The 25,750-nt window shown below is 41.8% G+C and overlaps 1 long non-coding RNA gene across 2 annotated transcripts in view; it reads right to left on the reverse strand.

The window, feature by feature from the left end:
* The window catches only part of LOC308475335, a 106,994-nt gene that overhangs the window by 59,726 nt on the left and 21,518 nt on the right, over window positions 1-25,750 (reverse strand). For both annotated transcript variants that reach the window (XR_013985117.1, XR_013985120.1), the window contains exon 3: window positions 22,777-22,889. This is a non-coding gene — a long non-coding RNA (uncharacterized lncRNA). The remainder of the gene's footprint in view (window positions 1-22,776; window positions 22,890-25,750) is intronic.

The following is a 25,750-nucleotide window of genomic DNA, read 5'->3' on the forward strand; positions in this document are numbered from 1 at the left end:
GTTTTTTTTTAAATAAGCAAACATTAGTTTTTCTTTTTGTTTGCCATCCTGATATTACTATTCGTATATAAAGCCCCTACAATGTCATATATAAAGCCCCTACATGTGCCTACTCAACCACTTCGGTCGGCAGTATTGGCACTACTGTGGGAGCCATATGATACCTGCTCTGAATTTTAAGAACTCAATCATTTGGTGTAGCAGAGCCAACACTTTGGGACTTCCTGCACAATGCATGCAGGGACATCAGGAATGGTGCTTGCTTAGCATGCCTGCCCCAACCCCTATCCACACTTTGGCCTATAGCGTTGTACACATACTGTTGCTTACTGGACTGGGCTTGCCTACGTATCCCTTAATAACTGCTCAGGTCCCAGTGAAATAACCAAAGCTTTGTTTTCTATGTAACCAAGAAAAATAAGAATGTGCCGTGTTAATGTGTATTGTACAATAGGCCACATATGTTTTGCTATCTGCAGAATGCATATCTCATACGGCTTTTTTCAGTGCTTTTTTCTGGAGGGACGCGGGGGGACACATACCCCTAAACATTTTGTAAATCTAAGTTTGGCCTCATTGAGGGGCATTTACCCACCTTGACTGGGTGCACCTTAACTGGTGTGTGTGTGTGTGTGTGTGTGTGTGTGTATGTTGCTCCATCACAGGCACCAAAATGTCTTGCACTGGACCTAAGCACCACACACACAATTACACATTGCTGATGATCCATCATATGCTATATTTGCTTTGCTTTGCAGAAACATCTCCTCCACTGATTTAAAACCCAAGAGGATGTTTGTTCTACAGTATATTATCAACTAGAAGGACGCGGGTGGCGCTGTGGGTTAAACCACAGAGCCTAGGACTTGCCAATCAGAAGGTCGACGGTTCAAATCCCCGCGGCGGGGTGAGCTCCCGTTGCTCGGTCCCTGCTCCTGCCAACCTAGCAGTTTGAAAGCACGTCAAAGTGCAAGTAGATAAATAGGTACCACTCCGGCGGGAAGGTAAACGGTGTTTCCGTGCGCTGCTCTGGTTCGCCAAAAGCAGCTTAGTCATGCTGGCCACATGACCTGGAAGCTGTACGTCGGCTCCCTCAGCCAGTAAAGCGAGATGAGCACCGCAACCCCAGATTCGGCCACGACTGGACCTAATGGTCAGGAGTCCCTTTACCTTTTATATTATCAACTATTCAAAATAAATTCAGGAGCCACAGTGTGTGAAATGTCATGCTATTCACTATATTGTACCCTAGTGTTCAAACACATGTTTTACATGGATGTGCACTAGAGACAATACACCATTACTCACTACAATCTGATTTATTTCTGAGTAGAATGATGCTTTCAGACACAGCTGCTAGATACTGTACTTTGAGCTAAACTGAGAAGAACTGCAACACTAGCAAGTAACACTACACTGACAACATTTTAACAAAGCATTTCCCCAAAGGCAGAAATAGGGGCAGGGATTTGCAGAGATGCATACCTGGAACAGGAACCATATAAGAAGTGGGAACAGCCATTGCTTCATTATCCCAGAATTCTAGGTATGTAAACTGATATCTGGAGCACCTAAGAAAGATGTGTTCAACCTGCAATCTCCATCTTGGAACTGAGTTTACAAGCTGACCTTATGGCTACAACTTCCAACTTATTTTTAGTACTTTTTATTTTTAACTCCCCCCCCCATTCATTTCATATAATGTCTTGCCTGATGAAGAGAAGTAGAAAGCATGCCACAAAATTTGTGTGCGCACATGAACATGCGTTTTAATAAAGATACTGCCCAACTGTGTGGTTTGGAGCTTTTTAAACTTATGGATCAACACAGCTACCTTTGATTTTTATGTACATTGATATTATCTTTCTATGAATGGCATCTCAAGTTTGAAGCTAGTTTTACCTTACATAACAACTACAAAAATCCAAATAAAGCAAGCTTAAGATGCATATCGTCTATGCAAAGCAAACAGACAATTTCTCAAGATAGACAGCTGTAAAACCTGCCCATTTGTCCATACATCTGAAAGAAAAATTAATGCTCTGAAGCCCTGCTCATCCCCTTTCCTGTCTGACATTAGGCCCCACAACACATTCTTACTAGGGCCGCCTCTCACACTTGCATTGCATACACTACGTATCTTTCACCCCCAATTACAGCTGTGCACTTATAATCTCACTTCTGAGATTCACCAAAATTGAATAAATTTTTGTTCTCAAGAACTGACAATGTTAAGTAACGTGAAGGTGTGCGTTGGGAGCATTTTTACAGAGCATTTTATTTCTGTGCCAGTTTTGAGCCATGCTAAGACAATTGGTTGGAAGAGGAACGGATAAATTATGAGGCAAAGTTGGGGACAACTTGCAATAGAGTTTTCATCTGGTGACACTGCATATATGGAACTCCCAGGCCCAAGAGGTCTTTTCAAGCAAAGTTTTGATTCTGTTGCTGCTCAGTGTGCATTGCTTATGCTGCTTTTTCTGTTTTTGTGTTTGCTTTCTTTTGGTGCTGCTTGAATCATTTGCTTTTTAATTGCAAGCCACTTTGAGCAACTCCTTTATATGGAGGGGGAAAGTGGGGTATGTTTTTAAAAAACGAACTAAATACTATGGCGGTAAGTTCTAAATATAAATTTTGCAAATTATAAATCATGAGAAATCTATAGCTGACTGCTAAAAGGAAAGAAATTCTCAATGTTACCAGCACAACGTCTTCATGATGAAATTCAGAAACCATGTGATTTGTATTTTTTTTAAAAGGAAAAAAGGAGAGTTTCAGTGCAAATCTATACGTGTTTACTCAGAAGAAAGCCCCATGAGTTAAATGAAAGAGCATGCAGGACTGCAGCCATAATTAACTTTTCTAATATTAATAGTTGGCACAGTGATAAAAAATGGTCGCCTGACCTGATACTTTGATTAAATGTCTCCTATTAATTGTTATATATCATTATGACCCTGATTATAAATACATCTATCCCTTCATTTAAATGGGATGTTTTTCAAAATACACAGGGTTTTGTTTGTTGTTTACTTTAAATTTTGTTGCATTTAATGAACGTGCTAGCCTTGATGCCTGAAACGGTGTTTAGATGAGCTCCTGCCATATGTGCAAACAGTTGTTGCAAGGGTACAAGCATCCCACATCCAGGTAATGTGACCAGTCACTAATAATTTGTTAAACAGAGGGCTACAAGTGCTATTGTAGGGCTGCCATACATTTGGGTGGAATTTCCAGAATATGTAAAAATGTCCATGAAAACTCAGGTGTATGGCAACCCATATCGGAAGTTTTTTTGTGTGTGTGTGAGTTTCCTTAAAAAACAACAACCCAATTTTAAAAAAATAGATTTTGCAACAACTTTTGTGTCTGGATTTTCACTTTTTGAAATATGGCAACCCTAGCTATTACTAGCTATTGCACTTGGACCTATGGATCTGGGTGATTGTCAATATCATATCTGCAGTTAGATTTGGGATTGCTTTAAGAAGTGGAACATTTGCTGATTCTATTTATAAAATTAACCTGCTGAACGGTTTTGGTTTGGAAAAGAAGAAAGAAAAAAATGACCATTTTGTTTTTCTATCATTCAAACAGATAGTCCCTAGAAAGGCCCTGATTTTTGTTTGGTTGAAATGAATGGCACTGCACACACATAAATAAATGAGTTGGGCTCACCTGGGGGCAGAGGAGGGAGGAAGCAAGCATTTGAAATTGTTTTAATGATTTCATAGGTGACCATGGTCACTCACCGCTTTCCCAAGGGGTGACATTTGAGGTCCCCTGTGCTCTGGCCTTGATCCCTGCCACTTGGCTGCTTGTGGGGAATTTCCCATGGTTTAGGATAACAGGGAGGATTTCCCCACCAAAAGGACAATTCAAACAGGCCAATCAGTGGCTGCACTGGGCAGCAACACCTTAAAAGTTCAACCATGCAGTGGTTACATTAATCATGCCATTTCTTTCAGGAATCTACAAGCTATTGTACTGTTGAGCACAGCACAGAAAGAGAGGTCCTGACATGAAAGAATCCCCCTCTTTTTTTGTCTTTTTATCACATGGAATTCAGAATAATTTGGCTTGTCAGTTATCTAGCTTGTGTTTTTAGTCCTCCTCCTCCTATTATTATTATTATTATTATTATTATTATTATTATTATTTACCTGCCCTTCATGCTAAGGTCCCAGAGTGCTTACAACTTTAAAACACAACATTAAAAACAGTTTAAAACATCTTATAATCACAAAAATAAGGTGGGGCCTAGCAATCTACACCTCAAGTGCTGAAAGCCAGAGAAAAGTGGTGCATCTTCAGTAATTGCCGGAAGCTGTAAAAGGAAAGTGCCAGATACCCTTCTGTGGAGAGGGAGTGCCACAGCTTAGTTTACACCTCCAAATTTGCAGTTTGTTCAAATGGAGTGGCTTTGCCTGCGACTTACCAGGGACTAATTTAATGTTGCAGAGGATGTGTGGTATTTGCTGACTAGCGTTTCTATGCCCTTGCTTGATAATGTCCAAATAAAATAAATGTGATATGACTACGTTGTGCTTGGCATTTCTGCAATCCCATTCCAATTCATTGGCTACAGATTGCCAAAGGGAGGAAAGCTCCAAACTTCATGCCATGTTGTGCATTTCACGTCAGGTAAAGAGCGGCATAATCTGGTAGCAGTCACTTCTTCCCCATGTTTGTTGGTTGCAGCTGCACCTGTTTTAACATTTGTAACCCATCATTCCCCCACTTACAAAGGATGGCATACATGTATGCAGGTTACTCCAGTTACTCCTCACAACAGCCCCATGAAATAGGTTAGACTAGGGGTCAGCAACCTTTTTTCAGCCATGGGCCGGTCCATCGTCCCTCAGACCTTGTGGTGGGTCAGACTATTTTTTTTGGGGGGGGGGAATGAGCAAATTCCTATGCCCCACAAATAACCCAGAGATGCATTTTAAATAACAGGACACATTCTACTCATGTAAAAACACACTGATTCCCAGACTGTCCGCGGGCTGGATTGAAAAGGTGATTGGGTCGCATCCGGCCCCCGGGCCTTAGGTTAGGCTGACACAAAGTGATCAGTCCAAGGTCACCCCATGAGCTTTACGGCTGGATTTGGATTCTCTGCTCCACAGTCAAAGCCCAGCATTCTGACAATTCCTAGGAAGCTGGCTACTCATTGCAATCAAGATTTGGAAAAACCAGATCATCTATCAACAGAAGCAACAGGTCATGCCTCTGGCACAATTCTTTCCCCCAAAGGCACTGTAACGCTGGCACAAGGTCACTTTTCCAAGTTAGTTTGTGATGATATCAACTTCATCTACTACAAAAATTAAGCATTACCAGGCTATAATCCAAGCCCCATTTCACTAGGAATATGCCCCAGTGAATTCAATAAGACTTGCTTCTGAGTTGACATGGTTAGGAGGATTCCACTGCAAATAAGAATTGTTCTTGGTGCTATTTGCATTGTCCCCACCTGAATCTGGATGCTGGTGGTTTTACTAATGCAGACTGAACTTAAATGCCCAAGAAACACAAAGAAAGGATGCCTTTGGTCAAGACTTATAGCACTCTTGCCTGGCCCTATGAAGGGAAACGAAAGCTCCCAACCCAGTTTCTTCATAAACCCAAGATGGGAAGGGAAGAATATTTTAACTAAACTCTTTGTAACGGGAAATAAATGAAATTTAATTTTCCATAAGAAGTGATTGCAACATATAACCCATTTTGCTCTATTAGAGGTCTACAGAACCCGAGTTTCAAAACATGAAATAAGGTGTATTGGTCCTGAACAACATGTGAGGTTAAAATGCACGTATTATGCATAGAGATATACCGTAGCATGTTGCAGGAGGTTTAGTGCTCACATCTGTTAGGGTATCCATGACAGACCCTGGTTTCCAAAGGATTATTACAGCTCAGCCATATTAATTTTCCTGAGTGCTGAAACATAATGTCTCAGCTTCAGAGATGCTTTTTAAATACAAAAACAAAGCAACCCCCTCCCCAGTCTCTATGTTACTGTATCTCTGAAGAGGTCGTATTCCTAAGATTGTTCAGTGGAAATCTGATTTTCTGTTGACTGAGCAGCAGTCAGAAAATAATACTAACAGTAATAACATCATCATCATCATCATTATTATTATACCCCAACTTTTTCTGTGACAGGGACTCAAGGAACCTTACAGATAAAATAAGAACAGCTAAAACCATAGGGAGGGAAACAGTCATTAAAAACAATGAAACATTAATAGAATTAAAACTGTGTGTGTGTTTGTGTGTGTGTGTGTGTGTGTGCGCGCGCATGTATAGACAATCACAACAAAAACAGCATGGCACCAGCCCCCTCATTAAAAACAGTCATTTCCCCAGAGTCTGTTGGAACAAGGAGGTCTTCAACTGCCAGTGGGAGGACAAGAAGGAGCATGCCAATCTAACTTCTCTAGGGAGGGAGTTCCAAAGAGTTCCACATTATTTGAAATATAATCCTTAAATATATGACTCTGCACAGGTATTGTCTGGAACAATTTTGTCTACGATAACTACACTTCAACACCAGTTCAACACCAATCAAAACCCTTTCAAACACAAATAAATGGCATCTCATACAGTAACTGAATATTGTTTTCACGTTGAAAATAAAATTTGGAGGCTCCTGGGACTAAAGTATGGTAGGTCTCAGGCCTACCCTGGAGATGAAGATGTGTCATGTTAAATAATAGCAACCAGGTGTGGTAATTAATAAAGAAGGGGTTTTGTTTTTTTTAAAAAAATGGGGTGTCCAGTGTTCACATTGATCTGAATTTCTTCCAAGCACTTTTCAGATGTTATGTGTATCAAGAATGAAGGCACGCATGGATTTGTGATATAGTGAAGATTCCACCTCCAGCCTATATGTGTTCCTTAGGATGTCTGAACAAAGCCCTTGGGTGTACAGGATGGGCTCTGCTCATGCTTTCTAATGAAGACCCATTGTTGAGGGGACAATGCCACCAGTGGCGTAGCATGGGTTGTCAGCACCCGGGGAAAGGCAAGTAATTTGCGCCCCCTAACCCATGGATTTGCACCCCCTAACCCTAACCCCCAGATGTTGCGCCCAGTGCGGCCGGCCCCCTCTGCACCCCCCACACTACGCCACTGAATGCCACCACACACTCACATGCTACACAACTCATATGCTTCTGAATAACAGAAACCACAAATAGGAAGAAGTGGTTGGCCACTGTGAGTTGGCCACTGTGAGAACAGGATGCTGGAGCAGATGGGCCACTAGTCTGATCCCGCAGGGATCTTCTTATGTTCTTACAGACATATAACATGTGGAAAGGGCTTCGGATTAGGGACATTATCATAAGCATATTTTTAAAAGTTCTTTACTTAGTATGCTATTCTTAAGACCTATACCATTGCATACCACACATTTACCTTTTTATAAAAATAATGAATGAATTGCATGTTGCATTCACTCTTCACGAGGAGCTACATACATATTGATGCGTGCGAATCTCCCATCTAGGGCTACTAATATCTGATTCTTAAAAATACAAGTTTCCTGAGTGAACCTGTCGATCCAGAGAAGGAAGAGGGAGATCAGACCTTGATAGATTATAGCTAGACACAGGGCATAGCCCAGTAGGTCAGCCTAGAAAATATGGCTGGTAAGTACTATATAGAATTTTGCAGATCAAGGTCAAAGCTAAAACTAAGAGCTAAGCTGGACAAGACACAAAATTCATGTAGATATTTAATATGCCTTCTGCATTGCATTGGGGTTGGTTTAGATGACGCTCAGCATACCGTCCAACTCTACAAATCTATGGTTCTTTTTTCTTTAATAATAATAGGGTTGGGGGGGAGGGTATTTGGAACTGAGTATGGCAAATGGGTGAGGTTTTAAAAAAAACACTCTTGGTGACCCCACCCCAAGCTGTGATTCCCCGCTGAAGGTAAGCTGCTACTGGTACTAACAACAGCTTAGCTGCTCAGCCAAGGAATAAAACTGACATTATGTCAATGGGGTGGATCCCATATTCAGGCGAGTGGGTGTACGTATTTTTGCCAAGATCACAGTGCTGCAGGGCTAAAAAATGCAGGCCATGTGTCAGGCTCCTCCTAGGGGCTGCTATCTTTAAGGTAAATAAAGTGCACTGCTTAGAAATATTAAGCGGTTTATAAATACAATCAATCAATCAATCAAATAAATAAATAAATAAATAAGGTTAACTTAATGTTACCAAACAACAACAAATAACAGATCAGGGATGAAATCAGAGTGGAACCTGGGTGGGTAAACCTGGCAGAATCTGATTTCACTTTTTAGGTCTTATCTGGCAGGACAGTTTTACTTGTCCGTTAGATACTCTGTTCCCACCTAGGCAGCATATAGGTCCAGACTAGTTTAGTTTCAGCAGGAAAACTGTTTCCTGTGTCCTTCTCAGACCTTATTTTCTCAGCTCACTTTCCTGTAAATGTAGTACAGCAATACTCAAAACGAATGCTATGTGGGAATTAAGGTTTGTTATGTTGGGGGGGGGGGATAACAGTCCAACAACTTTCAGGGACAACGTGGAAATACATCTGGTCCAAAGGCCCAGCAGCACCTTGCTGTGCTAATATTTTTTTTAAAATGCTACAAAATTGCATACAACATATTTAATCTGATATAGTTGGATGATACCTGAAAGAGAGACCTGATGGAGATGTAGAAGCCTGAAAGCCAATAATTGTGATATCTGGTAGCAAGCCTATCTGATTCATTATATTTGGTCAAAAGTGCTTGTATATTAATAAAATAATGACTGGGTCTGTGGTCCCTATGGGCACCCAAAAATCTTTATTGAATAGAAGTATTGAAAACTTATATTGGCTGTTACAGCTTATGCAAGACTAATGGGAGGAAATTTGTGGGGGGGGGGGGTTACATGGATTAAATCTTGAGTTCCATGTTCTTTTTGATACAGGGCTGGAATGGTAAAACTAACAGACAGTATCAGGATCAGAGAAAATTAATTAGATTTAAAAGTAAATGGACTGTTGTTACGGTGACAAGAATGGAAAATTTAGCAGTATAGTCAAGTGTAATGTTGTTCTTTGATAGTGATATTTTTATTTATCAACATAATTGCTATATTTGAATAAATGCTGGGAAACTTTTTAGAGAACCCCCCCCCCCCAGCTAGCTTTCTTTTATTTCTGTGCTTTGTCACCTCCTTTTACATTGTTATTACAAACATATTATAAATTAATTGCATGGAAAGACACAACAAAATCCAAACTAAGGGGTAGAACCAAACCTAATTCTCTAACCTAAGCCTCCATTCCTAATCCAGTTTGCTTAAAATGAATCTGAATGACTATTCTTTCCTTGCTGAAACAATGCAAACTGAATCAGTCTTCAGGGCAGGGGAGACAATTCAGATATTGAGACAGGGCTTAAATACTATTTTGTAAGAGGGCAGCAGCAGTGGCTATCACGAGAATCACAGTGGGAATCACAGATACAAGTAACGTGTAGGTGGCTCGACACAGAAGGGTGGTTCCAGGCCTTTGCATGTTGCCTATTCTGCTTTGTTAACATATTGCCACATTTTAAATATCTTTGCTGTACGGTAATATTGATGTTTGCGTTTTGCTGCTCTTGTGAGCTCCTTTGGGGGCATTATGGATGGGAAAGTGGCATATAAATAAACTTAAAAACAACTCATTAGGTTCTCTCAGCAGTTTGGCTCCGTGAAGCTGCCTTCTCAACTGTGGAACAAGTCCCTTCTGGAACCCACCGGGGTTCAGATACACTGCCAAGGGGCAGCCAGACACAAAGAAGTTTGCTTTCTTTTTCCTGCTGCAGAGTAGCTAAAAGAATTACCTAGCTTGGTGGTCTCAGTCTGATGCTTGTCTCTAGCCCTGAGAAATCTCGAAATTTTCTGAATATCAGTAGATAGCTATGTACATAATACCGGTGTATGTATATAATGAACATTAATTCCATTTGGCATTTTTTTAAATGAGAGAGCTGATGTCGTTCAAATAATACAGGGTTTGGGTCTCGTGAGCCTAAATATTGGTTACGCCACAGAATAATTGTTTTGTTAGTTTCCTGAGCATGTAACCGTCCCGCTCCGTAAAGATATTTATATCATAGCATAAGCCGCCTTTCCTAGAAGGGATGAGGATAGGTTATAATGGTATAAGCAGAAAAGATTGCTAATTAAATCTATATCATTCAGCTATATTGCAAGAAGAAAATGTAATAACATATGTTGAAATTAAATAACATTAAAAAAAAACCTAATAAGATTAATATTTACCTGTCACTAACAATTCATTTTTTGCCTGACCTCATAACAAGGGTCTGGGCGATCTTTTGCTTTAGAGAACCTCATGAAGAAGGGAATGTCACAGCAGGAGGGAGACACAACCACTTAGCATGTCTCTAGGCCCTCTTGCTCTTTTGCTCATGAGAAATCATGTACATAGACGCTTTCTCAGCTGAAACTAAGTTTGCAATAGGATATAGTGGAAGAGAAGTCCCTTAAGAATATAGTAGCCAGTGCCACCAAGCTAATTTGGAGGTAAGAATGAGCAAGTCTTTATTTATTTGCATTTATATAGTCACCCTTTAACAAAAGTTCCTTGGAAGGCAACTAAATATAAGCTTTCATCTCCCATCACTACAACTGTATAATAGCATATGGCCAAAAAATTAAAATAAGTCTCTTGATGTACGAGGGGTAAAAGGAACAAGAAAGACTGTAAGCCACAGTCTGTAAGGGCTGAGATCCAAAGAACCACACCACTTGTTCCACATTTCCAAGGCCATCTTGACACACCATGCCACATGGCAAATCAATTGTGAAACAGGACGGGACCTTCCAGATCTGTTTGTGAGGTGGCATGGTGGCCTGCTGTAAAAGATGCAAAATATGCTATTGTATATATCCTATGCCCTTTTAAAATGTGGTAGAGTTTTTTTAGTGGGAGGATTATTGGGTTGTTACTTGTATTTTGATTATGTATTTTGTGGTTTTATATTTTGATTTTATTCTGCGAACTGCCCTCTGGGTATAGGGAGGTATATAAATTCTAATAATAATAACAATAATAATAATATATACCTACTGTATGGCTCTCTGGCCCACTGCCATAGGTTGCCATCTTAGGGGCATTTATTAGGAAGTAATCCCCCCCTCCAAAAACCCAAAGAATGGAAGTTAATAGCTCTGGATAAACATGGTTAAGCTCAGCTCAGATGTCATGGTTCTGTAAGCGTATATGGCTGCTGATTTGTATGTGCTATTGGCATACTGGTAACTAAGATATTCATAAGCAAGCCTTAAATTATTTAGGCTTCAATCTTACACACACTTACCTGGGAGTAAGTCCCACTGAATGCAGAAGGACTTGCTCACAAGTAAATGTGCACAGGGTTGCACTGCCAGGCTCCAGTCCTTCGCATGCTTTCCTGAGAGAGTATCCCATGGAATACAATTGGACTAACTTCCGAATGGAAATGCAGAGAATTGCAGCATTAATCAACATTAATCAACTGCAGTGTTAATCTCTTATCAAGATTTTCACCTTTGATTAATCTGTGCGGCTAAAATGGAAGACTGCTCCAAATTAGCAGACTTCTCTCCTTTTATACTGATTCCTCAGTATCATTCCAGCAATAAAGCAAAAGCAGCTGAAGCGGACAGTGCACAACTGAAATCCAATATGTGTGTGTGTGTGTGTGTGTGTGTGTGTTTGTGTGTGTGTGTAAATGATGATGAGATTTGAACCTGTTCATTTTAAGCCTTTTGGTTCTAGTGTCCTATTTTAGCTGTCCTGGGGCTATTTATATTGAAGGGGCAGCAAAGAAATTTTAGAAATAAATGTATAGAGATAAAAGTCAATATCTTATATTCCAAATTCCCCGCTCAAGTAAAACAAAAGATTAAAGATAGACATGCCTTCTAATAATATATGCTTTAATTGTGTGTGTATATATATTTATATATATATTATTGTGAATTATTCTATATTAACAAAAAGTAGGCCCTATCTTTAGTATCCCCCAATTGCATCTGCAATGAGATTTTAGTATTATGCAAATATGTTTTAATATATATATCATTCATTAACTTTTTAAAATACATATGTCTCATGAAATGAAATAGTTCCATTGGCTAGCTGCCTCACTAAACGTATATATTAGGGCCTTCCCACAAAATAATACTGAATATGTTCAAAATTCAAAGTTGCCTATTTAGGAGATCACCATAATTTTTCTTCGTACTCCAGGGAGCTGAAACAATAACGTACGTATATTCCTCCAGCACCTCCATTTTTAAACCTACCAGAGAGAATTATGTTTTTCATAACCACGTTCCTGTAGGCATATATGTACCTGAATTTGCTTAATTTTGTGCCCACTTCTATTTCTGTGTTGTGTTGTGTTGTGTGTAAACTATTCTGAAAGAGACCTGTCACTCTGGGTTTTTTTGCATGGCGTTAAGCAAAATTGATGCGCCATTATTATTATTATTAGGTATACTTTAAATAGGCCTGATTTTAACACAATTATGACCATTATGATAAACATAGATAAAATGTGGCAAAAATATGACCATGACCAGAACACGAAATGGAAGAATGGTATAAAGAGGTGTGGAATATAGCTATTCATGATAAATTAACATGTGCCATTAAGGTAAGACGGGGAATATTCAGGAGGAATGATTTTGAGGAGATATGGAGGGTGTTTGTAGAATTTGTACTGTTAGAATGGAAAGGGGTCAAGCCATTGCGAGAGGTGTTGAAATTTTGAGAGGCTGGATAGTTACAATGGAATAGTCTTGGTGGTGGGGTGAACATTTTTATTCTTATTTATTTACTTCGTCAAAATAAAAAAGAATGTATAAAATGTAAATAAATGTATAAAATATAAATAAAATAAGGGGGGCAGGGGAGAGAGAGACTATGACCACAATCTAGGAGAGAGTTAGCTATGTTTAACTCACTCTCTCTCTTGGATATCGGCTCATGGCTAGAACATGAAGATGCTTCTACTCCTTGTCCCCTAACAGGCTATGGTTGGTGCAATCAGTCCCGTCCCTATTTTCTACGGTAGGAGAGCAGCATGGTTTGGGGAAAATGCCTCTTCACTCCTCCAACACATACTGTCACTATTGGAACTGAACAACCATCTACTGAGGGATGTGAGAGCATGAATCTACTTAGCTGTTATGGGACTTTTTAATGTTTGAAGTTTTATTCTGTTTTTAGTCCTCTATTAGGAGCCACCCAGAGTAGCTGGGGAGACCCAGCCAGATGGGCGGGGTATAAATAATAAAATTATTATTATTATTATTATTATTATTATTAAGCTCATCATGTGCACAGGCCGGGATGCTGAGTTGTGTTTTTTTAAAAAACAAACCAACAAACAAGCATTCCCCCCGCACAGCACCTGTTTGCACGTACAGCACACATCTAACAAATATCTGTGAAACCTTTAGCCAGGAGCCTGCTTTTACATATGGAAACCTTTCCTGGATTAAGGAAACAATCCTTCTAAAATCCCTGCCACTGCAGTGATGTCATATGGTATCCCCTGTTTGTAATGCAAAGGCTCCTCGTACAGTTCTTGTCTCTTTCATTGAGGCTTGAACCACAGAAGTGGTTGCTCGATCAAGTTTAGCCTCCTGTTTCATAAAGTTTCAAAGTCTAGTCACTTACTGTATAGCTGTGACCCATTAGCAGCTCTCCCTTATTATCCAGATTAGATTATTATAACATATATTTATGAATGGTAGATGCGTTGTAATTGGGCTGATAGAGAAATAGTTATATAATCTTGCCCTTGAGAGTAACAGAAAACTAATGTGTGAATTGTGTATGGAGAGAGAGAGAGATAATTAAAAAGTAAGAAAGGAAAACAGAGGGGCATTTCTGGTGAATTTTGTCCATTATGTGCATTTACAATAGGTAAGCAAATCTTATGTATTCAGCCAACATTTCGATTCTTATTCCTTCTCTCTCTCTCTCTCTCTCTCTCTCTGCTTGCCCAGTGAATGTTTTTGTGGTTTTTTGTTTTTGTTTTTGCGTCTTGATTTTACTTTTGTTCATTTCTCTTTCTCTGTACCTTTTTTTCAACGGAAAGTGAATGCATGCTATCAAATTGGGCAAATTGTTAATGAGAAAAGAAAATGCTTTTAATGTCAGCATTTTAAAAGAGCCCAAAGAGTTTCTTTTGTTGGATAGTACATATAGCTTGCTTGCCCTTTTTCAGGAGAATGAAAATAAAACAAAAAGAAGCATACCAAGTTGTATATGTTTTGCATATAGGTTGATTGTGCTATGTGCTGGTCTTAGTTTCTGCAGATTTGCTTGAGCTGAAAACTAGGATGACATGACGTCTAGTATAAAAGTTTGGTCCTTCATATCTAAATATTGATGCTAGTAAAGAGGGGAACTTGGAAACATTTTTGCAATAAATAAACTGAATTCAAATAAATATACCTGCAGGTACAAATGAGCAGCTTTATTCTGCTACACTTTTGTCTATAAATAATTTATCTGTATATTATATTATAAACGTGCATATGTATATCTGTGTATGTTACTTCATCATGACGGGTAGCAATTTTGGGCAGCAATCCAGGCAAGGAACATGTGTTTAACCATCATATTTTTAGGCCCAATTTTGCTTTTCTAATTGTAAGTTGCTTTTATCTCTTTTTAATATTGTTTTGTAATGTTGTGCTGTAATGTCGTTACCTGCCTCAGGAGCTAAGGGGGGAAGAGCAGGTAATAAATAAAATAATAATAATAATAATAATAATAATAATAATAATATATGGTATTTGCTCCCTGTTTTGACCCAAGCTATATTTTTAAGGGCAGGCTCCCACACTATAACACCTAAGGCTGATCCAAGAAGCCACTGTTTAATACAGGGCACAGTGAAGAGGGAAGTTGCCTTGTGCAGGCATCAATGAGATGAACAGCAACCATGCAGAATTTGCCCAGCTCCTATTCCCTTCAGAGGCACTTGCATGAGAGAACTTCCCTGACAGATTGTGTCCCGTGTGCTCGAGCAATCTACCACCCATTCTGCTGCCTTACTGTCTTGGAGGTGGCTGCCTCATTTTCCCTTGCGATAGGGCCACCTCTGAAGGTTGACAATACAAGAGTATTGTTATCACACATCATGTTATCTACATATCTGTATCTGTTTGAAAGGCAGTTCCCAAAGTTCAATCGCATTCTACTCAAACACAACAGAGGATGAAGCTATACAGTTGTTTGGCAGTGGAGCCGACTGCCACAAAAGGTGGTGGGCTCTCCTTCCTTGGAGGTTTTTAAGTGGATGTTGGGTGGCCACTTGTCATGTGTGATCCAGTTGAGATTCCTGCATTGCAGGAGCTGGACTAGATGACCATAAGGATCCCTTCCAACTCTATGGTTTATGAACTCAGTTCTTCTTGGCTATGATGACTGTGTTATCAAAACAATGGCCCTCACAAGGAAGCAGGATTCTTTCCCTAAATATTTTTTGTTCCAGTGCAAATCTTCTCAATTTCCTACGCCAATATGAGACAATATGGGGGCAGGGAGAAGCTTTAGCTCCATTAAAACCATGTTCTCAAATGTAGTGTGAAACAGTAAAGCACTGCTCTTGATACTTGTGTTGTAGGCAAAAGCTTCCTTCCATCCTGACACTGGGCTGCCCTGGCCCTCACAAGGAGTTCATCTTGTGCGCACAGACCACACTAAGACGTGCTGCACCCCCAGGAGTCCTTGCAATATACAAGTATTTCTTCCATATACACACTAAGCACAATGACGGGCATTTTCCTGGTCCAACATCAGCACCAGGTCTCAAGCTACAATAGCCTGGAATAATTTGTTACTCTATCACAAGTTTGGTCACGGAACTTTCATCTTATTTGTCTATACTGTTGCATAGATAGACGTTAGCTGACGTTAGTACATTGTTTAAAGGAAGGGGAGACAGCAGCAATGTTGTAAGGATTTAAAGGCACAGTCAGAAGGCAACAGGACTGACACCACAGGTGATAATTTTAGCATACCAATAAAGCATGTTGGTATTTGCACTTTTTGTTCGGTGCCCAAGATATTTCTCCGAAATTAACAATGCTGACATGTTCTGGGTGTTGTGGGGAAATAACAGGTTGGCTGCTTAATTGGTCTCATTTTCCATTGCTTCCCCAGATGACGCAATCACTTCAATAGGGGCTCTCAGTACTATTGAATGAAGGATCACACACCTAATGCTTCAAAGGACACTTCCTTTCTATAGGATAAAAACAAACTTCTATGCTCTTGTTGTTTAGCTTTCTATGCTATGTCATAACCAGACTCATGCTCCGAATGACTCTCTATCAAAAAGTTCCCATAGCAAGAGGGTTGTTTAAAATGTAACGTTCTTTTATCCAACGGCCCCAGGACTGTGTACTGAGAGCAGGCATGGAGTAGTGGTTAGAGTATCAGATTGCTGAGCTGCAGCCTACCCCAAAGGAATAAAACTGGCTATACACTTTTTGAGCAGATTAAGTAGAACTCCTCATACCTAAATTTGCCTTTAAGCAGGATATGGGAGCAGGATGATTGTGCTTAAAGAGATGCAACTAATTTTGGCTTGGGGGGGGGGAATCCTTGTTGTGCAAAGGAACAACACAAATACAGACAAAGCGCACTCCCACACTTTTGCGTAATTAAACTCCTGAAAAAAGAAAGCTCTAAGCAGTGTAAAACCTGTCAGCACCACCACATATATGGTCACATGTTTTTTTCGTGTTGCAGAATCTAGGCAATTTCCCCCGTCTCACCACAATCCTGTAACCACTAAAGTTACTTGGTCCTGCTGCTCAGATAAGAAACTTGTGGTGTGCTTTTTTTAACCTCAAGAAAAGAGAGAGCATGCTCACCAATTGTTTTTCCCTTCTGTGTCTTGAGAAAGGCCTTCTACATCCATTGCCGTGCCAGTCTCAAGTACACAAAGAGACCAGCAGCAAAGTATGACTTGCGTGTGGAAAGGGATTATGCCTCTTCATGGGAGAAAGTTTCTCTCTCCACATTGGTTGAAACAGAAATAATGAAGAGAACAATGAGTTCTTCAAAACTACCGAAACACTGTGAAGCTCTGGATGAAGTAAAAAGCTGGAACGTAAATTTAAGTCAAAAAGCAAAAGGAAATCTCATTCGCCAGATATCTGGAAAATGGGGGGTGCAACAGTTTCCAATGATGTTGCATAATTATCGCTGTGTGTGGAAATGTGGATACAGATCAACATGACCCTTAAAGTTTTTCTGACGGCACAGAAATCTGATGGCCATTTTAGAGCAATAATATGATCCCAGCCTACGTCCATCCTAAATCCATGTGAAAAGAGCAAAGATGTGCCAGGCTAATATTCTTCAAGAATATTAATATGAAATTAAATATATAAACAAGGCTTCCAGAATGCAAGGGCAGTGACCCTAAAATATATAACTGAAATTTTTATTTTATGACTGTTCACTCAAAGTAGTTACAAAGACCATCTTTGGAGTGCCTTGCATTAGCCAACTTTGAGAGGCTGAAGTTGAAACAAGTTACTGAAATGATCTCAACAATATTTATTTAATCAACAAGCTGTGTATATGTCTGTCTGTCTGTCTGTCTATCCGGATTGGAACAAGCCTATTGTTTCCTTTAATTAATATGTTGTATAATTTCCTCACTTCTACTCTAGGTTACATTTACACAAGAGGCCCTAGGTCTCTTCTTTCTCAGGCAGGGCTATGGTCTCCATATAAAAATGTAAAATAAAAAGCCAACGTAAGATTTCTTTGTAGACCTGCAGTCTCTTGTCTAGGATCTGCTCAGCCCATTTTCCAACCCTCTGTACCCAGGTATTAAGCTACCTGCAGCAAAAATTTGCATTTAAAGATCTCTCATATCTGTGTCCATTAGTTGAAACCAGTAAGTGGCCTCCGCAGTACTGGCCCTAGAATAGATGTGGTATTTAAAACATGATGATTTGCAGTAATAACAGAAACAGAAGACCCTCTTTCAATGCTGGCAACCGTTGGATGCCGCTAGTGATAGCTAAATAGGATTTTTGTTGTCGTTGTTGTTTCATCTCATTTTGCAGAAAGCTTTGTTCGTCCCTCTTCCCCAAGTGAGTCAGCAGAATAGCATGACGTTCCATATGATGGGAATCACCGGCTCGGAAACGGAGACCCACCGTTCACAAAGTGGCAATTGGGCTTCCCTAAGGAGGCAGTATTAGTTACTGGAAGGAGCCTGAGCTCCTCTCTGACTCCTCCCAGATCATGATTCTGCTATAATAAAATGGAGGGGGTCTAGAACTTCCTTCCTAACCTATGCAGCGACCTCTACATAGAGAGCAACAGTTTTTGCTCTTGATACAGGGGGGGGGGGTCCCTGTGTGACAGGCAGTTGCAAACCTGTCAAATTACACTTTTGTATAGACAACAAATATATTTGTAATATGCACACATACAAACACCAAAAATAATTAGCTTTTATATGATGAGGGCGGGGCCAGATTTAGGTTTGATGAGGCCCTAAGCTACTGAAGGCAATGGGGCCCTTTATATGTCCAGCTGTCCTTTGTCAACGACAAATTGTCGCTGTTTTTTGTGCTGAATATATGCTCTAGGTATCTAAAGCCATTTGCCACTGATGCTGTATGCAAATTTTATTTTATTTTTATTTTTATCTTATATTTTGGAAATGTACATCCAGTTTTTTTTCTTTATTTTTTTGGGGGGGGGACCCCCAAGAGAGTGGGGCCCTAAGCTATAGCTTGTTTAGCTTATACGTAAATCCGGCACTGGATGAGGGGGGATGTAAGTGAGATAGCCAACTTGCAATTTAACAGCCGCCAAATTTACTACTCTTTGGGTTTTTCTGAAATTGGTGGAGTTGGGCAGGAAGGCAGAAATGCATAGTTGTTTTGTTAACTATTCAGTAGGGATGCAAAGATGCTGAAAATGACCAAAGAGCAAAATGACCTCACAATCAATTCCCATAATTTAAAGAATAATAAATAGTAATTTATGAATGCCTATGTGTTTCCATGTGAGACATAGGGCACAAGAGTGCAATGTGGGAAAACTTTACTCTCTAGATGGAGATTGTTTTAAGGTGATTGCTAGTGAACTCCTACCTATAACAAGAGTATGATTTAGGTCTGACCTATAGGAAATATTTGGACTAAAGAAATAGGAACTGAACAAGATATGGGTGATTGAGGAGGGCTGTGACAAATTGGGATGCAAAGATTCGTGGGCAATGATGACAGCATTGTATCTTTCCCTGATATGCATATTTGAAACAGAGTATCTGCTGTAGAAGGACACTTAATTACATTTGGGAGACACCCAACCCACCCAGCTCAAAATCAAGAGAATCTTGTTCTTCGAATTTACAGAACTCTGATGACCAGTCACAAAGCTTCAAAGTCTCCCCAGCCAACTTGCTTTCTTGAACAGTTTTTTCAAGCTTTAGAAAAACCCAAAAGCATGTTATGGTTTTCAAAAACTAAGGAAATAAAATGATGGACAGTCTGTCAGATAAAAACCACAAGGGGGTGGGGAGAAATGAAGGAAAGTGGGTTGGTACACCAAAGAGAGTGAAGCACCAAAAGGGGGAAAGGGCAAAGGGGAAAAAAGGCAATCGTCATTTGATTTTGAGGCCTTGTGTATGTCATTTGAAGGATATGTTGGAGTAGTGGAGCTCACTCCACAGCAGCAGAAAGACTCACATCCATTCCTATTTGCAGGTATGCCTATATGCAGACTCAATGAGTACAAACACAGACAAAATAGCTCAAAACTGCTAGCTTGGGTAGCTCACTCAGAACAGCTTGAGACTCTTAACCTCAGGGTTGTGGGTTCGAGCCCCACGTTGGGCAAAAGATTCATGTATTGCAGGGGCTGGACTACATGACCCTTGTGGACCCTTCCAACTCTACAGTTCTATGATTGTAGTATAATAATAATAATAATAATAATAATAATAATAATAATAGTAATAGTTATAGTAATAATAATTTATTATTTATACCCCGCCCATCTGGCTGGTTTTCCCCAGCTACCCTGGGCAGCTTTCAACAAAAGATTAAAAATACATTAAAACATCAGTCATGAAAAACTTCCCTAAACAGGGCTGCCTTCAGTATATCTTATGGATGCTTACTCAGAAGTAAATTCTACTGTGTCCAGTGGGGTTTCCTCACTAGAGAGTGTGTTCATGTTTGCAGCTTTAATGATATTCACTATTTAGACATTACTTCTGTTGTCAAACCCCAGTATATTAACACTTTAAAACTGTTTATGCCCAACTTGGGCAGAAAGATGAACTAAATATATTTACTTACTGCATTTTACACCCCATTCCTATCCTTAGGACCCCTCCTGGCTGAGAGGTTGTCGTCTTTCTGTCTCATACTAAGGTTGCAGCCCTGCACACATGTCCTTGAGATTGTTCGCCTCATTCAGATCAGTAGGAAATTTTTCCAAACAGACATGCACAGGACTGATATGGTATGATATTGAACCCTTCCAGCATTTCTGTACCTAAATATTTATTTAAAACACAATGAGGGATGATGTAAGAGCTGTAAAGCAATGTGTGGCAAAAAGAATGGCTTGGCCCAAGGCAATGGAAAAAACAGCACCCTGTCTGTGATGCCACCAAATCGTAATAGCACCTTTCTGAAGAACATTCTCGTGCTTACAAAAAAAGTGTGCATTATAGGATAATGGCTTCCTATGCAATTACAGGCCAAAATTGTCTTCCAGAAATGGTCTTCTAATAGAAAGAGATCTTGAAAACGCTTACTTTAAGACATAAAACGTAGCTGGCTGGAATACATTTTTTTTTGGGGGGGGGAGCTTTTCAACTATGGACTTTTATAAATCCATAATGAGCTTGTTGTTTCTCATTCTGTTTATTTTAGATTGATGGACAGGATGGAATCGAATGCTTAAATTTCTCAGTCACCAGAGAATGTGAAAACAGGCCTGAATCTCTTCCCTGGATATATCCTTCCTATGAATCCATACATAAACAACAACCCAACCTTCTCAGGAGTTTAAGACAAACGGTAGATTGTTTTTGTGGTCTTCATTCGCTTCTTGGTAACACTAGGGCAAAGTCAACCCTATTGACCTTTCTTCTTGCCTTAAGTGAATCACCTCTAACCACTGCTTAATGGTAGACTTGAAGCTACATAAAGGTCAGCAGATAAAGGAGGCACCGCTTAGTGCAGCAACCTTCATGGCTGCTGTCTTGTCCATGAGTACATCACATTTGTTTAATTGAGAAGTATCAATATAACTGTGGGCCAGAGAGGTCTGCAGCCCGTACACAACAGCTCTGGGTTAATGCAAAAGGTAAATGGGAAAGAAAAGAACTGCACGTTATGGACCAAACCACTTTCTAAGTGATGACAAATTAAAATTTGTTAGGCTGGTAAGGATGAGCAGCATTTTTAGTATTGGCTGAAATTTTATGAAATCATAGCTTGCTCTATGGCCATTGTGGGGGTGCCAGTTGCTGACTCAATTTATATCTGAGATTTCTCCCTTTATGCTTGCCTTAACCTAAGCCTATCCAGTGAGCATGTGTCTGCTCATCCTTGTCAACGCATTCAAAAAACCCTCCTCCACCAGATGTGAACGGTCTTCCTGCAGTATAAGAACATTAAGCAGCATTATAAGTACGTAATTGCGAGGTGGGAAGCCAAACCATTCATACCAGCCCAGTTAAACTGCAGTCCTAGGACTATACTTGGGCTGAATCGTCTTTCATTGTCTTATCTGAGTTGTGGGTCACAGTCTTCAACTGCACTTCTTACATACAACAAAGGGAAATCTGGGTTTATTTCAGATATGTAACAAGTTGTTGGTACTGAAATTGACGCTTTAAAGTTGCACACGAAACTGAGAAAGGATTTGGTTTGGATATCTTCTGTTTCAAAGGGAGAGGCCTTAGCAGCTAATTGAATGGCTAGTTTCATTTCCATTTCACCAGGGGGGGAAATACTGCATAAACTCCCTTACCTGCCTGATTTTTAAAATGTTGTCAATCCCTTTGAGAAACCCCTTTGACCTACCCCACTCCCAAACATTAGCCGAGGACCTTTAGAAACTGCCTAGAGGCAAGAAATTCCTTTGGGCCAAAGATGGAAGAGTGGGGAGAACACCCAGGTCTCTGCTGAGGGTTATTCTTTTTAAATTCGGCTATACTTCAGTGAAACAGGAAGCAGTGCTAAAGATTATCACATCTCAGTCGAACTTTACAGACCCCTTTGATTTCTGCAGGGTGAGGGGAGAACGTGACTCGGCCTGCCTCTCTTTTACTTCACCTTTCTTCCTCCTTTTCTTGAAAGGGCGCCTATGAAATTATATGGTCACATGCTGCCCCGCGCTAAGAAGTGATATCGACCAGCAAGTTACCTCAGCCTGGAGTTCCCTTCCCTTCCTTCTCAAAAAGACGTATGCAGCCCCAGCCTTGGGAAAGCGCTGCACTACAGGCCCTACAAACGACGCGACTGTTTTCTGCTCTGGTCAAGAGAGGGAAGGGAAACTGCACCGGTTTCCAGGGTCGGCTGGACGGATCTCAAGGGCGCGCGTTGTTTAGTCTCTATGCACTCTTTTGTTTAGTCTCTCCAGACCGCTGTGACCTTTCGCGCTAACCCTGCTGCTCACGCGGTTGTGGGGTTTCTTTTCCGTGTGCGTTTACGTGTTTCTCACCTGCAGCTCCCAACTAGGCGAGTCCTCTTCTCCGTCCTCTCCCTCGGAATCCGATCTCTTCCAGAGTGAGGCCTTCCCCTCGGACCGCCAGCCCGGACAGACGGGGCCACCACCTGCAAAGGAGCACAGCGTTCTCGACGTTAGCGCTTCCCAGGGCAAACGGGATTCTTGTTGCATGGAAGGGGGGACGACACGGAGGCTGCTTCTGTGGGAAAGAGGCGAGGGAGGGAGGGAGGGACGCAACAACCTCCAGTCGAAAGAGCATCTGGCCTCTGCTTACATCGGACGTCCTTGAAACTTCTTGGGAGACACGTCGCATGGATAAGGGTGGAGGGCACGCAGAAATGGGAGGCTAAGTGGGCTAAAGGCTCCTTTAGAAAGAAAGGGAAGGTGAGTGGCTGGCTATACATTTGATTTTTTTAAAAAACCTTTCTCCCAAATATCATTTTCTCACGATATCCCTTGCCTTTTCCGACGGGCGTTGGTTTGGCTCTTCCACCTGACTCAGCTCGTCTCGTCTTTTCAGACAGCTGTAGTCTCGGCTTTGGGCCATTCCTAGCGTGCCCTCGAAATTTAAAGGTGGGGGCATTTAAAGTATTTCGGGGATGGTGGCGTGGGGGAGTTTCTTGGAGAGGACAGATAGAAACTTTTCTGCATCTTTCGAGAACGATCTCTGCTCACAAATAAGAAAAGGTAGCATAAAAGCGAGGCGTGCAGAACAGAAAAAGGTTAGCCATTCACCTCCCCCTTTCCTGGGCAGGGGCAGGGGGAGGAAAGCAAGTACCCCCAGCTTGCCCGCAGCCTTTGCCTGCAAGGACGTGAGGATTTTTCATTGGGAGAGAAGGAAACGGAGGATGAGGCCTTGCTCGTGTTTTAGACGTGGTCTCTAGATCCTTAGGAAAGATCTCATTGCCTTCACTGAGAATAACGCCATTGATCCCCCAACCTCCCCCCAATGAGCAGACAATCTTTCAGACTGAGTGGATCACGCCCAAATCATTGAGATTTGGAAGGTGCAAGGGCTGTTGTCGCCCGCCACGTCGGGCAAGGGAGCCTGTCGCGGTTTTGCAGAGCAGAGCTGACGGAGCTTCCCTCTAGCCGAAAGCCACCCCCTCAAAATGTCCCCTCCCGCCTAAAAAAAATTAAAAAAATACCAGTCATACGCAGTAGTGGTGGTGAGGCAAGGGGGAGACAGGCGCTATGGTTTGCTTTTGCCCTTTTAACCCGCATTGAAGAGCACGGCTTGGAAGTGAGAGAAGGAGCTCAGATTCCCGCAACTACAGCAGTTTCCCCCAGACTGGTAGCAACAGTTGGCTGCCAATGCAAAGAGCCGAAAGGAAGGGAGCTAACCCACGGTGGCTTGGTTTTTCCAAGCGTTCCTCCTCAGACACCCCTCCCCTCCCAGATTGCTTAGGTTGGGATTCTCCTGCGACAGGGATGGGCAAGACACACGCACAGCAAAGGAGAGGCTCTGGTCGTGGCTGCTCCATCCGTGCACTTCCCTCCCTTTCAAGCGCCCCTCTCTGCCCTGTGTGCGCCTTTCCCTTCAGAGATGCTCCCCAGACTCAGAGGGCTTGCTGGAGACTGGGAGGATGGGCAGAGAGGGGGGATTCGGGTGGTGGTGGTTGTGCAAGAAGGTGAAAAGCGGGGATCTTGGGCAAATGCACGTTGCTTTCGAGGTGGAGTGACCCACCTAGTGCTGCCTCCCTCAATCCAGCTCCATTGCCAGCCACCAACCCTGGCCAAGGAGGTGGGGAAGGGGAGAAAAAGTAGGGAAGAAACCCGAGGCGCTCCTTTGCTTTTGCCCTGCATCCCAGCTCAGCAACTGGGCAGACTTTTACTCTTTTCTGCAACACCACCAGCCTGTCAAACCCCCTTTTATCTCTGGAGAAACAGCAGCCCTCAGCCTCGGCTGTGTCCCTCGCCCTCAGTGTCTCCACTGCAGCCTTCTCTCCCAAGCAAGAGACGCTCCTTCCGGAGTTGAGCACTTTCTCTGTGTGTTGGCTAGGAGGGGTGGGGGGTGGGGATCCCTGAGAGTTGTCAAGAGTTGGAGAAGGATCCTTCTTGGGTTTCCCACCCTTCCTCCTCCTCCTCCTCCTCCTCCTTCCAAAGAGGCTTTTGCACCCAATAGGCCCCGAGATTGCGACAACCGGGCATTCATTGCACGGGCAACTTGCTGTTCGCCCCTCGTCTGGTCTGTCCGGGCCGAGGTGCATTTGTCTTCGTAGGAGTGGGGGGACCTTTCCTCCTCACCTAACGCCCCTTCTTTCTCCTGCCCACGAAATCCGACTTGCTAATTACAGCAAAAGGGGAAAGGCAAAGCAATGCAGGCTGCCTCTAACTCTCCTCGGCGCTATGTGCATGGCTAAGGAAAAGGCGAGGCAGTTTCAATAGTGCTAGACAGCTGGGCTGAGGCGGCTTCGCTCGCTACCAATCACCTCGTCCAAAAGCAACGCCTCGGCCGGGTTTCCCCCCGGATCTGGCCTTTTTTACCCCGATCGGGGCCATTTGGAGTTGGAAAAGGGGAGACCTCGGGAATCGGAGGACTGGAAGTTACCTAAAAGGAGGTTGAAAGTGATGGGGGTGGGGAATGGAGGCATCGCCTGATGACAGGAGTCTCCCCTTAAATCGGGGCCGATTTGTGACTCTCCCCTCCCTGCTATTTATGGGGTGATCCCCCAGTGTCCCACCCACACTGAAATCGATAGAAACCTCCCTCACCCTCCCCATCTTAAAGAGAGACTTGTCGACACTTGTCTCTCAATTCAGTGGAGGACTTACACATCCAACTCCATCCCTGGTGGGATGGAGGAGGATGGGACACATCACACACCCTTCTGGCGTGGGAGGGGGCGTCCTCTGAACTTTTGAGAAAGTTTTATTGTATTTTATTCTGTGAAGGTTTTCTTTAAAAAAGAAAAAAAGGCAGTAGCATGAAATCATCCACGGAAAAGAGCAAGCAGAAGTCGATTAA

Source organism: Podarcis pityusensis (assembly GCF_964106645.2).
Source record: "Podarcis pityusensis genome assembly, chromosome: 1".
Taxonomy (NCBI): domain Eukaryota; kingdom Metazoa; phylum Chordata; class Lepidosauria; order Squamata; family Lacertidae; genus Podarcis; species Podarcis pityusensis.